This window comes from Nipponia nippon, unplaced genomic scaffold, assembly GCF_047370975.1.
Source record: "Nipponia nippon isolate SJK-2023a ecotype South Korea unplaced genomic scaffold, ASM4737097v1 scaffold_3, whole genome shotgun sequence".
Lineage (NCBI taxonomy): Eukaryota > Metazoa > Chordata > Aves > Pelecaniformes > Threskiornithidae > Nipponia > Nipponia nippon.
In genome coordinates this window covers 22767164-22782090 of record NW_028262347.1, presented here as the reverse complement: position 1 = coordinate 22782090, position 14927 = coordinate 22767164, and positions in this window count along the sequence as shown.

The following is a 14927-nucleotide window of genomic DNA, read 5'->3' as shown; positions in this document are numbered from 1 at the left end:
AGAGGATAGGATAAATGCCGATTACAAATGTGTTATAAATTCTAACCTGATCAGAGAAACTTGATCTTGAAAATATGCTACAAACTAAACAGTATGCCTTGAGGTTATAGTTGAGTACTTTTATTTGTGTGGGCACATTTTAGAAAGCAGGAGACCAAAGGTACCATCTCAGGCGATACCCTTAGGAGCTCTGCTGAAGTACACTGCCTGCTGGGACAATGCTGGTTTGGAAACAGGGATTTTACAGACACAGCGGGAAGGTTTCCTCTCAGTTAAGTCCTTTGTGCAGTGGTAGGCTGTGAGCAAGTTCAGGGAGTAACATTATTGTTGAACACTGACATTAAGCTTGGCCCTGTGAGGGCAAGCGGTGCTCTGGAGTGATTCATACCTTTCATGTATACATTTGTGTACACATGCAAAATAGGAGGCAATGGTACAGTCACCTTTTCTCACTTGTTCAGTGCTCGGCACTTTAGATGGCTGTCAAATGCTCAGTGAAGGTTACTGACTTTACGGGGGAAATAAATGAAAAAAAATTCACTGATACCCAGAATTGAGTAGTTATTTCTAAACCAGTTTTCATCTGGCAAAAGAAAGTGCAATGTGAGAATGGCAGCCTGCATACTCCTAATCTGGCTGTTTGTCTAGTGAGGCAAGTGGTAGAGCTGTATCTCTAACACAAATAAAATTATCTCATTTTAGATATAGATTAATATCTAGAGGGTTTTGTGAATTGAAATACTTGGAAAGACACTAAGTATTAAGTTATCAGGACATTGTTGGCTAGCAATGTCTCAAATCCCTATTAGGAAAAGGGATTGGTAATAACGACATTTTTTTACCCCACTCACAGGTCTGAGGCATAAAGGAGACTTAGAGAACACGGGGAGAGCAGTAAGAGACATTTTCTATGTCAGAAATAGCAGAAGACCAGACACATACCCGTGTTTCATGTAGACTTCAGCTATTGTGGACTACAAAGAAGATTCTGAGAATGCAAGAGGGATTGGTTTGGCTGTTCTGGGCCACAGATCTTCTCCCTGGAAATGATGAAGAGGTTACTGAAAATCAGAGTTGTTCTGATAGACCTATTCTCATTGATTACATGTCATCTGACACAGTGCTTGAAAACCTGGGATGCTCAAAAATGAAACCAGCTCAAAGTACAAGGCACCATATACCTGATTTCTTTACTGTCTGACAGTGCCTTGTTGCATTCACTGGGTGTGAGTAAAGCTAAATCATGAAATCCAGTTAGTGCCTTTTTTTGGTAGGAAATAAGAAGTAGGAAAAGATAAATACTTTAGCTCACTATTTAAAGTTTGAAACAAATAGAGTAATTCAATGGGTTAGTGGAACATCTCTCTGCAAACACGATTATAGAACACTAGAGAAAACATCAATATCGTGTAACTTAAGTTTATCTTATTAATGCCAGAAACCTTTTCATAATACCCTTATGTAATGATTTCCTGGTTTATTGCTTGTATTTTAAACAAACTTCTGCATTTAAAACATGCAATTACCAGCTTCAAAATCCATATTTTTTTTTTTTTTTTTAATAAGTAGGGCATATAAAGCCCCTTACGTAAAGAACAGACAAGAAGTCAGTTGTTCACCTTACTCCCAAGCATCTAATTTCTGGGCAGATTATCTTACGTGTTTTATAAAGTTGACTGTAAGAAAATCTTTGCACTTTGATAGGGCAGGTATGTCACTACAATTAATGCCAGTTCTGGCAACAAGAACTGTACTATACAGTTTCATGCTAAGCTGTTTTTTCCTTCTCCTGCAATTCTCCACCTTGTACCCTGTGGTGATACCATGGATATAACTGGAGGCTCCAAATACCAAGCAGGTGTGGTAGGCTGGAGAAATCACTGCAATGCCTGGCAATGCTGCTTGTTATTCACATTAAAATGGTGCATAGGCACATTTCGAGAGAGGGCCCTTTTCACACAATAAAAAAAAAAGTCAGTGCTTGACATAATGGTATTAGATATTAGAAAGCTGACATGAATATTTTGCTTGGTGCAAACATTGGTCATCTCCTGCAGATTTGGTGTTTGAAAAGTAATTCTTGTCTCCCTTTTTAGAGACCATCATCAGGCTGAGCAATTTTTAGTCACCCAGTAACTGCACAACTTTTGGTATTTATCTAATGGGCAAGATTGGACTGTTACAGCTTGATGCTGTTATATTGATTTTCTGAAAATGTGTTTATTAATGTTATTAAAAAGACAGAAATGCCTATATGGCTGTAGGCACTCCAGCAAGTTTTTAACAATGCAATGGACATAATGAAATCCAAAAGGTAGTGGATATCAAGCTAGCAAGGTGGTTTTCAAGGGGCAGATCAGGCAGCTGGATACCATGTCGTATCCTTTGGGAGTTCTGGGAAGCCCCTCCAAAGCCCCGTAGTACAGACAGACCCTAGCTCTCTCGTGTAGACCCTTGCTCAGAGCATCACCAAATCTAGATGGTTTCAGATTCAGAGGGCAGCAGACTTGTGTGTCTCCAAGACCTCACCGTAAATGGTCTTTGACCCTATAATGAGGGGAAGTATCAGAAGAGCTCCTCTGTGGCCACAGCTGTGGAAAGAAGTGATTCCTCACAGGCTGGTCCCTCCCCATGGAGACTCGGATGACTGAAATTCTTGCCAAAGCCTAGGCAGCAGCCAGATCCTTGCAGACCCCACAGTGCTGTTGTCCGATGCTCCCTATGAGCTGCCCTAGTCACTGATGTTATATGGTGTCAGTTCCTTAAAGATTTTAAGATATAACACTTCTATAGAATTGTTTTTCTTTCCCTGTTTTATACTTCGTTCTCTGATGTGAAGAAAACTCACTTTTCTGTTTCATTGGACTCAAGTTAGGCTCTTCCTGTTTGTGTATTTTTTACTTCGGGTGTTTCTTCCACCTAGAGATGAATATCTTTTCTTTGTTGCTAGGACTTTCTGGGCTGATCTACCTTCAGGAAATTCGAGCTGTCCTAAATGAATGCCAGAAAATGTCCTTTAATTTCATGGATCACTTACGCTTGTGTTCAGGAGTGACATGATCGAATACCCATCATTTCAGGGACTGACCTTGCCCATCAGAAAATATACAAGTACAAAATGTTTAAACCTTCTTGCAGCCAGAGACGCAGAGACCTGAGGGAAAGCCTGGCTCCGGCAGTAAGGTGTTTGCCGCGCACGGCGGATGCATCCTGCGCAGGGGCTGAGCTGCCAGCTGCGCTCGGTTACGTTACCTGCAGCCACGCGTGCCAGTTGTGAAACTGCTCTCCTAGCACATCGGTATAAATTTGGTTTATACAAAGTCAGTATTTTCCAAAAAGGGGTTTAACTTTAGACTGATTCAACAAAGCCTGCCTAGGAAAAGCTGTTTAATTTCCCTGGGAACCGTTGGGGTCCCTAGATATCCATAGAGGTACTTATTCAGATACTGTAGAGCACAAGACTGTGACAGACTGCACGGAGATGCTGAAACTCCTGAGTAAGCGCTGGCTGGGGCTGATGTGGGCAAGCAGGGACCCGTGGGGCCACACAGAGATGGGCTTGGACCCCAAAGCAGCCCAACCCACAGCTGCGGTATCGTGCCTCAGCGAACAGATACCCTGCTCGGCATTTTGGAGGTAGCTCACACACAGCCAGCCTCAGTGCCTGCGTTGTGACCGCCCAAATCCTTTACATCGTCTGTGGCCCTTCAGCAGATCTGCTCTTGTCTGTCTGTTCCACCTCATCCACTCCTGGCCCATGATGGGAATTCTCTGCTGCCTTCAGTCCCTTAAGCATTCCTGTGGGACTTAAAAAGAGACGCTCTATTAGCCTTCACTCCCGGGTAATTTCCAGCAGGTGTAATTACAGCCTGACTTCTCTCCATTCCCCCTGAAATTTCTGTCTTCGCTGCTTCCTATTAGAAAAGCCATTTCACTTCACTCAGTGTGATTGCACTTCAGGAGTGAGTAAAGTGATTTCTAAATGCAGCTTGAAAATGCTTTCAGCTGAGGGTTATTCTGGCTTTTTTTTTTTTTTCAGGCAGAATGCAGTAAAATTGTTATCAACAAAGGCGATGGAAATTGAAGCTTTATGTGTACACATTGGAGAGGAGTCTGGCAGATGAAGGGAAAGGCAAAATAATTCCTTCTTCTTTGAAAGCTGACCTTTCCTCTGGCAAGGTAAATCTAATTACAATAACTGCACTGATTTCATTGCAGTACCACTGGGAGCACTCTAAATCCATAAAATAAATTAGCATAAACACAAAGCACCCAATAGGTGTATGGAAAACTGTTCCAAGTTCTTTCTGTGCAATATTAATATGTTATTTATCAAAGCTGTGAGTGAAGGCTCACAAGTAAGGACGAATGTTTTTAGCTACATATGACTTGTGACAGTAAAAGAATAAACATTTCTGCTTACTGCTAGGAGGGTGTCTCTTGGCAGAAGGCTTAGTAAAAGAAGAATTTCTACTCCCTGTCCATCACTGAGATTAATTCAGATCCTATTATGCAAGGTTTGTGGAAACATATTTTCTCTATTTCTGTCATCTGCAGTTGCGATAGTTTTGGATTTAATGTTGCAATTTAAAAATTTTAAATTCTTTCTGACAAACTGATTATAAATCTCGATAGACAAGATTGCACAACGTGTGCAAAGATGTGTAAGTACATTGGATGATAACAAATGGTTAATAACAAAAAAATGGGTATGTATGAAAAAAAATTCAGATAAATGACCACGTCTGCAAGTTACTTGCAAGTCCAATGTTATGATTATCTCTTAATAAGAAATTACATAAAAGGTGATTTTAGCTTTAAGCTGTTAAAAATGTATTTGTTGATTCTTAAGTCTACCTTCAGGCAAGGCTTGGATTTTAATTGCTGTCACTGGGTGAATGTATAATTAATGCAATATGCAGCTAAGGTATTGTCTGATTAATTCTTCTTATAGTGCATTTAGGAAGCCTGTTATTGATACTAGTTACCGGGATAACGGCCGAGATTGTTACAAATACTTGTACTAAACGTTAAAATCACTCATAATCAATTTAAGGAATTATAATATTTTATCTTCTGTGACGGATTTTGTAGGAATATTAACCAGCAAAACCGGACATTTAGTGAGTCTATTCAGGACTGCTAAAATCACATATGAAATGTCAGCTTTTGGATTAATTTATCAGAGGGAATAGGAAGTGGCTCCTTCCTGAACCTCTCAGTTCCACCTCAGCCCATGGTTGTGATCAACAGCAATTTTGAAGTTAATGGAGACATTTCCATGCGTGTACTGAAGGTAGCTCCTGTCGACACCACTGAAGTCCCCTGGGGAGAGGGGGAGAGCGGGAGGAGCTGGCGTCAGCTAATTAGAAATGCTTGTTATGTACTGTATGTAGAAATGCTACGTTACCTATCCTTACCATGTGCAAACGGCAGTGGTCAGCCAGCCTCTGGCTGAGCAGACCTGTCAGGCTCCCGTCAGGCAGCAAGGGAATATTGAACAGCACCTTTTAGTTCAATACAATTCATGCTGCAGATCCTCAAATTGCTCTCCGGATTAGTAAGGTATCAGACTTACTGGCTAAAAAATCTTTGTGATTGCAAGATTCTTAATGATCAGGACAGTTTTAACAGTAAAGCAGAGCTGGTGCTGAGAGAAGGAACCCCACCCTACTTCAAAACACTGTACTCTAAGAAAAGGGGAGAAAATCCCTCTACTTCAGTGGTTTTATCCACTGATCCAGAATTGCCAAGTACATTTTAATTGTACATTTTTCTAGGAAATGTAAGAACTGAGCTGAATTCCTCGCTTCCTATCAGCTATGGGAAGGGAGTGGAATTGTTGCACCCACTGAATAAATCAGTGTACCTGCCTATAGTCCTATAGACCACCCTAAAAGTCTCAGAGGTGGAGAACTGTCCTTTTTATGCAGGCTCAGATAGCAGCCAGAACATTGCTGGAGTGGCTTCTGCAGCTGAGACAGGTATCTAACCCTCATTTGAGAGTCCCAAAGCAGCCTGGCAGGAGGCTGATCCCAACATCTTTGCAGGAGACAAAGAGCACTACTTGGGAAAATATTTCACAACTGTGTGTTTATTTATTTTCTTTTTCTCCTGACATGTACTAAAGTAATGAGCTCTCAGATCTCTCTGGCTAACCTTAATAAATAAATTATGAAAATAATCTAGATTATGAAAAATGTCCTGTGCCAGTTGTGTCTGAATAAAGCAGTTTATATTAAATTCCATCTGAATATCTATGGCCTGGGATTAGTGGTTCAGTTATGCCACTGAAGTACAGGCTTCAGCTGACCCAGTTTGTTGTGGTCAAGGGCACTCAACAAGTAGGTGGTCTTTCAGTCACAGCCCTTCTGGGGACAAGGGCCAAGACATTTGCTGCCTCTGTCTTGCTGAAGACGAGCGAGCCCATCCTGACAGCCCAGCAGGACTCACGCTTGCCAAGACGGCAGGGACAGCTCCTGGTCCAACCCAAGTGATTCCAAAAGAAACGGTCCAGGCTAATGTAGAGGAGAGTTGACTCCATTTCGTTTGTAAAGCTTTTGTCTTTGAACTCTCTAATTAAAAGAAAAGGATTAAATACATCAGCAGAAGGGCAGATGCATGTTAACATTTCAGAAGGCAATTAAGGGAGCTATCAAGAGGAAGATATTTTAACAGAAACATTTGGAGGTAATGTATCATTGGAATAATGGTTCTGCTAAGTATTAGGAATTATTTCTGCAGGACTAAGAGATAATTGGACTGGTACATACACATTACCTACTGCACAGACAAAGACGATTAGCTGATTGCCAGCCTGCTAACAGAATCAACGTTATCTCATTCATATGTTTGCTGCTTGATTAACTTTCAGGGGAAGAAAATGGAAGTGATACCATAAAATCCTCAGTTTGCATTCAGGTGTAGCAACTTCTATGCCACAAAATCTGTATGTATCAGCCATCCATGCTAAACAAGTCTTGTCAGTCCTCCTCAGGAGCCAAATGCTTTGGGGTTTTATTTCTGCTATAAATCTGCAGAGGAAACATCATTAAAACTAGCTATTTGTGTAGTCATTTATTACTCTGAACCTGATAGATTGCTCAGCACAATCATAGCTTATTTAGACACATTTGGTATCACTTATCACATGGTCTTTTGCTTCCTAAGCAAACCCAACAAATTAACATTTAAAATTTGAACGTTGCAATGGAGACATTAGTCTTCCTGTCGCTAAGGAGTTTCCTAATGGAGTCAACTCCGCAGAATACAAGCAGCTGGTGTGGAAGGCTGGGACATGGATTTAGGAGGTGTGAGGTACTCTGGGATAACAAGTCTTGTATATGTGTCCATCCTACGGTAAAGCAAAGCTTGCTCTTCAGTGAGAATGGGGGATTTATTTAACATTTAGCATGGGCCAAGAGTACGCACACGTATAGTTGCTACACAGAGCTACTTCCACTGAGTTTGGCTCTCCAGATCTGGTGAACAGTATTAGCACCTGCTGGTCCTCCTCATTTTCTTCATTGCTGGTAGAGGAGACAGTTCTGCTCCCTCTTCTGTGCCAGCTGTGGTGGTGTGCTGCAGGCGGGTGGGTGCTCAGGTGAGGCAGAGGCAGAGCAAGGTGCTGCACAGCCAGTACGTGATCTGTAGCTCTAGGAGTAAGGTGTTGTGAGGATGGCTGGAGGAGGGACAATACGGGAGAACAGAGTATAACAACGGCATCAGCTTTGGCATTTGGGCTTGGAGGAGTAGTGTGGTTTTGGAGAAAATTCCCTGATGGACCTGCCCACTGTGTACTGGTTCATTTTGCAGAGTGGATCTGTTGTGAATGCAGCTTCTCCAGGAGAAAACAGCCCTGGAGGCTCTACTTGAGGTACAAACCAGCCCCTGATAGAGAAATAAGGGTCCAGACAGATGACAGGTCTCACATACATGCCTGGCAGGAATGTTTGGTCCAAGGTAGCACACTAAATGTCGTCTGAATTTAAACTCCCAGACCACATATACTGGAGCAGTGAGGAAATCAGCACTGACTGCTTCAATTTACTGATCTGCTCCTATGGCACTGCATTACTGGCTAATGAAGAAGTAGCCAGTGAAAGCTAGGCACAGTGTCTGTAAGAACTGGCTTTAGAAAAATAGTTTTTATGTGCAAAGAAGTATATGGTAGAGAAAGAGGGCATAATTTCAGAGGAGGGCCTAGCAGGCAGGAACGTTGCAGATTGTGGACTTTGGGTGAAGGGGATGGGAGCAGAAATAAGTCAGTGACCTGCCCAGTAAAGGACAAACGCTGGGTGCCTGGCCTTGGGCTGAGGATGATCTTCCCGGAGGATGACCGCTGCCTTTGGTAGCTCTGGGCCCTGGCTCATCCACCTTCTGCTCATCGCCTGCTCTCTTGCAAAAGCCAAGAGGTCAAGAGATCTCCCCCATGGCCCCGTGCACTGCCTAGCCAAGGCAGCAGATCCGTGGGCTTTCATTTCTCTGTGGGTAATGTTTTCGCCTGCAGAAACAAAGAAGTGGGCAGCCCTCCAGAACAGAGGGTGCGTTTTAATGACTAAAAAGTTGAGGCTGCTCAGTGCTTGCCCAGGAGCCCTCCAAGTAGGGGCAGCTCTGAGCCCAGGTAAGCAGGCAAAACCACCTGCGCAGGAGCAGTACGATGGCTGTAGGCTTGCTGGCTTCTTGGCCAGAGCTGCCATTGTATTACTGGTCTCTGACAGCAGCTCCCAAGTGTTACTGCTGCCCAAGCACTAGGTAGTAACATATAATAAATTAGCAAGTTATCTCATGAGAAGTCTCCTGCCTTGATTTTGCACATGAAACCTGTCATCGAGTATCTTGCAATTTATTGTTAGCCCAAACAAGAAACATTTAAAAAACCGTAGTGATTTACACATGTTAATTCACTACACAACTTACAAAACTTAATTATACAACTTAAAACTTGCAGAAATTAGGTAATCTTTTATGGATTTTGGTTTCAATGCTTAGGGTAAAAATAAAAAAACAAATTCCCATTTGCAATGAAAATGACATTTCTATTTTAATATGTATTTGCTGAGGAAGTCAGTACAATATAAAACCATAAAGTTTTAATTATAACTGCATAAAGCCCAGGGCCAGAACCTCCGGAGGAGATACTTGGTCTGCTGGGAAAAGGAGGAGAGTGCCTGCAGAGGACATTTCATTTGCCAGCCCACATTTCCTCTAGTGTTTCCCAGAGATTCAGTGTAACATAAACCTGCATTTAGATGGTAAAAGGGAAAATAAGGAAATGAAATAGCTCTTGCTTTATGTTCAAGTGTCTCCTTCCAAGACTCTGCTCTTGGATCTGCCCTCGGTTCCTATCCTGTGGTTACTTTAATATGAGACTTTGTTTAAACAAAAGGACTTATGGCAGGAGACCAGGCCTCCCCAGCACTTGAGTAGAAACTGATGATTTAGAGCAAATTAGGTAGTGGTAGGCCAAGCCAGCAACTCTCATAAGTACAGACAGACTTGCAGAGAAATACTTCGACTGCTGCTGTGGGACATTCTGACAAATCTGTGGGAAAAAGAGTTAAACAAACTTATTGCAAAGCTCCTGGAATATAGAGGGAAAATACATATCTGCATATGTATTTTATTGTTGGCTTTTCCCAGGTTGATGCTCTCTTTCTACAACAGAGAGTCCCTTGATTTCACACGGTCTGAGAGGAGTTTCCAGGAGGGCAGGCAGGCTGCTAGGGAGCCTGGAGTCAGGGGTCTGCAGGATGGCGGAGACCTTAAGTGTGTTCAATGCTGTCCCTTTTACAGCCTCCACCTGCCTAGCTGAAAGGTTCTATACATTGTCCCAGCTCTCTCAGCTTCTCCTCATAGGAGAGATGCTCCAGTACCTCCATCATCTTTGTGGCCCCTCACTCAATGTCGTCTTCCCAGGCACTACAGTATTCTCTGCCACTGTCTTGGAGTCATTCTCATGATATTTAAAGCTTCTCGCAGAAGCTCCTTTGACTCTTCTCCTGCTCTTGTCATCTGAAGCATCCCTTTGCTCTGCTGGGATACCTGGTTCCTCAAGCTCTCAGCTTTGTTGTTTTGGACTATTTCTTCCTTATATCTAGTCCGAATCTACCCTCTTTTAGTTTAAAACCATTACCCCTTGTCCTATCGCTGCAGGCCCTATTAAAAAGTCTGTCTCCATCTTTCTTATAAGCTCCCTTTAAGTATTGAAAGGCCACAATAAGGTCTCCCCGGAGCCTTCTGTTCTCCAGGCTGTTCATTTCTTCTATACTTCTAGTCAGTCCTTTACATTCTTTCGGCCTTTCCAATAATAGGATAAATCTGTCAATGTGAAGTCCGCAGGACTGTACATAGAGGACAAATAGTACAGAGATTTCTTAGCCCCCATTCTGGCACATCTTTCTTCCAAGTTTGCGTGGATGAACACATCCATCACTTTGCAAAAGAAGTTCCCGAGCTGCTCGCAGAAGCTCTTTCCCTCAGCAACAAAATGTCCCCATCTGTCTCCTCTGCTGTGCGCCCCAGGGTCTGGGCACAGGCTTGTTATCCCAGAGCAATAACCGTGGTAAACTGCCATGGCTTTATTGACATAGTATAAAAGCTCTAAGAGCAAAAACCGGTATAATCTTTTAAGCATGTAATTTTTCTTTACAGGCAGGCATCTGCAGTGGAGGATATGGGGTGGTTTTCTGTCTCATTTCATGCAAGACATCAGATTTTGCATGTGAATCGTGCATTCCTCTTCCAGGGATTTATTGTATTCTGTGCACTCCCTGGATGTGTTTTTGGAAAGCTAGACTGGTGAATGCTATGAGCCCTGAGATTATAAAGCAAAATTATTTCTAGTTAACCAAAAGGGTCAGTAAATTTCTTTGCTCTTGAGCCCAGCAGGAGGCCCAACAACAACTTCTTTCAGCTTAAGCTGGCTCTGACTCCAGGCAAATCCATTCTGTGAACAAATAGCAAGTCAGTAAAGCATTAAGTCAGAAGCATCAATAACCACTGAGGACAACAGGATTGGCGGGCCAGCATTTCCTTGAATCTGACCTGCAGAGCCTTGAGATCCTCACTGGTGTAGCGGGGTCATTCATGAATTTTTCTGTTTGTACAATGTGGCAAAACAGCTAAGAAACGCTTTAAAACTGTTCAGAGAATAGCAAAAGCTGAAAATTTGTTGCTTGTAAATAACGTACATAGAATGTTTTCCCATTAGTTACAGTCTGTTTTCAGATGGAGTGGAATATTCCTCATTAAAAGCCAGAAGATGTTGGAAGGTGTCTGAAAAATAATTGTCCTGTTTAAAAATCCCAGTGTGCCCTGTGGCTTGTAGCAGAACAATTTTAATGAGAAAACCCACTGTTTCTTTAAAGCAAAACATTCCTTGATCAATATTCCACAATGTTTCTGGTAGAATAAATAAAAGCGGTTTCTGCTAGGAGAAGAATTCAGAGAGGTTTCCTGCAGCACCCAAAACCATCCTCACTTGCTTATGCTGGCAGGTAGGGCACTGCCCTTCCTATGGCATGTTCTCAGCTTTAGCTTAGATAGTTTAGACACAGCCTAAGTAGCTTTGGGACGAATTGTTTCACTTTCCTGGGCTTCAGTGTCTGCGTCCATAAGCTGGGGACAATGATGATGATCTCTTCTTGAGCTTCTTGAACCCTCTGACTGAAAGGTTAAAGCTGGGTTTTCACTATTCCTATTAATACTCTTCTATGACTGTGATATGAAGGGAAGAATTTTCCCTTATGCAGTGCTAGGTCAAGTGTGTTTAAGGCTGTCTTCAGTTTTCACTGAGTCAGTGGCTTTAGGAGCCTGGGCTCATGTTCTCACTTTGCTTTTCATTAGTGCTCCTTTTGATTCAAGCCTGAAAGGTTTCTTAACGCTAGAGATGAAATACCCTCAGTGCAGCACCTCTCTCTTGCAGACGTAGAGCCTGTGAGCAGCATCCCTGCTGTACTTTTAACTGGCAGATAAGCTGGTGGCTGGTAACCCGGGACGAGCAAGAGGAACTTCAACTCTGCTTTGGTTGCCTTGGGGTCCAACGCTGGCTTTGGGAGCCAGCCCTGGGGATACAAAGGATGTGCAAAGTAGCTGTCAGCTATACTAACAGCATCCCCAGCACAGAGATAAATCCTGTCCTGTGTTTCGGTGCCAAGGAGTCATAGGAAGCGCTGTGCAGAAAAGGGCTCCCGAGATCAGGGCCTGACTCACTGTCAATATCAAAATATAAACTACCCAGCACACCTGACTCTGCAGGAGCAGAGCATCCTCCCCAGCATGCCCAGCACCAGAAAATCCCAGCAGAGTCAGAAAGACGTGTAACGTTGCTAGGTTGGGCTTAATGCATGATAATGGGAAATTAAGAGAAAAGAAATGGCTAAGTATAGCTTACTTACAAAGCAAAGTACAGAAGATGAACATTTCTATGCAACAGATACGTATTTGCATGTATATATAGAATTTGTAGGTATACAGTTGATATATATAAATCTCTGTGTATGTCTGTATGTGTACATTTACTCAGTACAGACAAATGTTAGTAACATCAATACTAAAAAGCATTATTGCACTAAAAAATCCCAACAGAAGCACTTCTCTAGCTGGCTGCGAGACAGAAATGGCTGACCTCCTGCTGGGTTTGGACAGCCTAAATATAGCTCAAAAGATGCTTCTGACACAATTCTCTCTCCTGTTTAGTTGTCAAACGTACTTTGAGTAAGAGTACCCTGAAGAAAGGGGTTTCTGTGCTCTCAACATGCGGTCCTTTTCCTGGTGAAGTAAATGGGAAAGCAGCCTTGCAGAATGTGAGTCATCTGATCTGTCAAGCTGAAACCATTAGGCAGAGACGAGGCAGATGGGGATGCTAGTGCGATTCAGGCTAAAGAGACATTTAAAAATGAGGCTGTGTCTCGTCTTTCTCATCTTTGGTCATTCAGTTTAGGTTAAGTTCTTCTCATAGAATCAGAGAATCATAGAATCGTTAAGGTTGGAAAAGACCCTTAAGATCATTGAGGCCAACCATTAACCTAGCACTGCCAAGTCCACCACTAATCCATGTCCTCAAGCACCACATCTACCCTTCTTTTAAATACCTCCAGGGATGGGGACTCAACCGCTTCCCTGGGCAGCCTGGTCCAGTGCCTGACTGCCCTTTCGGTGAAGAAGTTTTTCCTAATATCCAACCTAAACTTCCCCTGGTGCAGCTTGAGGCCGTTTCCTCTCGTCTTATCGCTTGTTACCAGGGAGAAGAGACCGACCCCCACCTCGCTACAACCTCCTTTCAGGTAGTTGTAGAGAGCAAGAAGGTCTCCCCTCAGCCTCCTCTTCTCCAGGCTAAACAACCCCAGCTCCCTCAGCCGCTCCTCATAAGACTTGTGCTCTAGACCCTTCACCAGCTTCGTTGCCCTTCTCTGGACACGCTCCAGCACCTCAATGTCCTTCTTGTAGTGAGGGGCCCAAAACTGAACCCAGTACTCCAGGTGCAGCCTCACCAGTGCCAAGTACAGGGGCACTATCACCTCCCTGGTCCTGCTGGCCACACTATTCCTGATACAAGCCAGGATGCCATTGGCCCTCTTGGCCACCTGGGCACACTGCTGGCTCATGTTCAGACGGCTGTCAACCAACACCCCCAGGTCCTTTTCCGCTGGCCAGCTCTCCAGCCACTCCTCCCCAAGCCTGTAGTGTTGCATGGGGTTGTTGTGACCCAAGTGCAGGACCCGGCACTCAGCCTTGTTGAACCTCACACAGTTGGCCCTGGCCCAAGGATCCAGCCTGTCCAGGTCCCTCTGTAGGGCCTTCCTACCCTCCAGCAGATCGACACTTCCACCCAACTTGGTGTCATCTGCAAACTTACTGAGGGTGCATTTGATCCCCTCATCCAGATCATTGATAAACATATTGAACAGAACTGGCCCCAGTACTGAGCCCTGGGGAACACCACTTGTGACTGGCCGCCAACTGGATTTAACTCCATTCCCCACACCTCTTTGGGCCCGGCCATCCAGCCATGTTTTTACCCAGCGAAGTGTACACCCATCCAAGCCGTGAGCAGCCAGCTTCTCCAGGAGATTGCTGTGGGAGACAGTGTCAAAGGCCTTACTAAAGTCCAAGTAGACAACATCCATAGCCTTCCCCTCACGCACTAGGCGGGTCACCTTGTCATAGAAGGAGACCAGGTTAGTGAAGCAGGACCTGCCTTTCATAAACCCATGCTGGCTGGCCCCGATCCCCTGATTGTCCCGCACGTGCCGCGTAATGGCACTCAATATGATCTGCTCCATGACCTTCCCTGGCACCGAGGTCTGGCTGACAGGCCTGTAGTTCCCTGGATCCTCCTTCTGACCCTTCTTGTAGAGGGGTGTCACCTTTGCCAGCTTCCAGTCAGCTGGGACCTCCCCGGTTGACCAGGACTGCTGATAAATGATGGAAAGTGGCTTGGCAAGCTCCTCTGCCAGCTCCCTCAGTATCCTCAGGTGGGTAGGACACTGACATTTTCCCTTCAGTTCAGCAAGGCAGTGTTTGCTATGATGTGCCTGCATCAGTTATCTACCCCACATCAGCCAAGACTAAGCTGCACTTGCTCTCTGCTTGCTGTCTGGGCCACCATCTTACCCTTAGCAAGTAATTAGCGTGTTAACACTCAGAGCTGGACGCCCGACATCCACAGCCTCCAGCTTGTGAAAGAGGATAGTGCAACGCTCCTGTAACACAACAGGTAAAGATGAGTAAAGTGGGTGTTCTCTGAGTTCACCTTGTCCCAGGGATGAGGAGAGCTATATGCTTTCCATTCCTTCTTGAAGTTGGTCCATTCAAGTCTGATATTGATTTCTACAAGGGCATCAGCAAATCAATAGAAACCAGCAGTATCGCGGAGAATGTCAGTGTGTCCACACAGACTTGAGTCCTGCTCTTGAATGAATAGG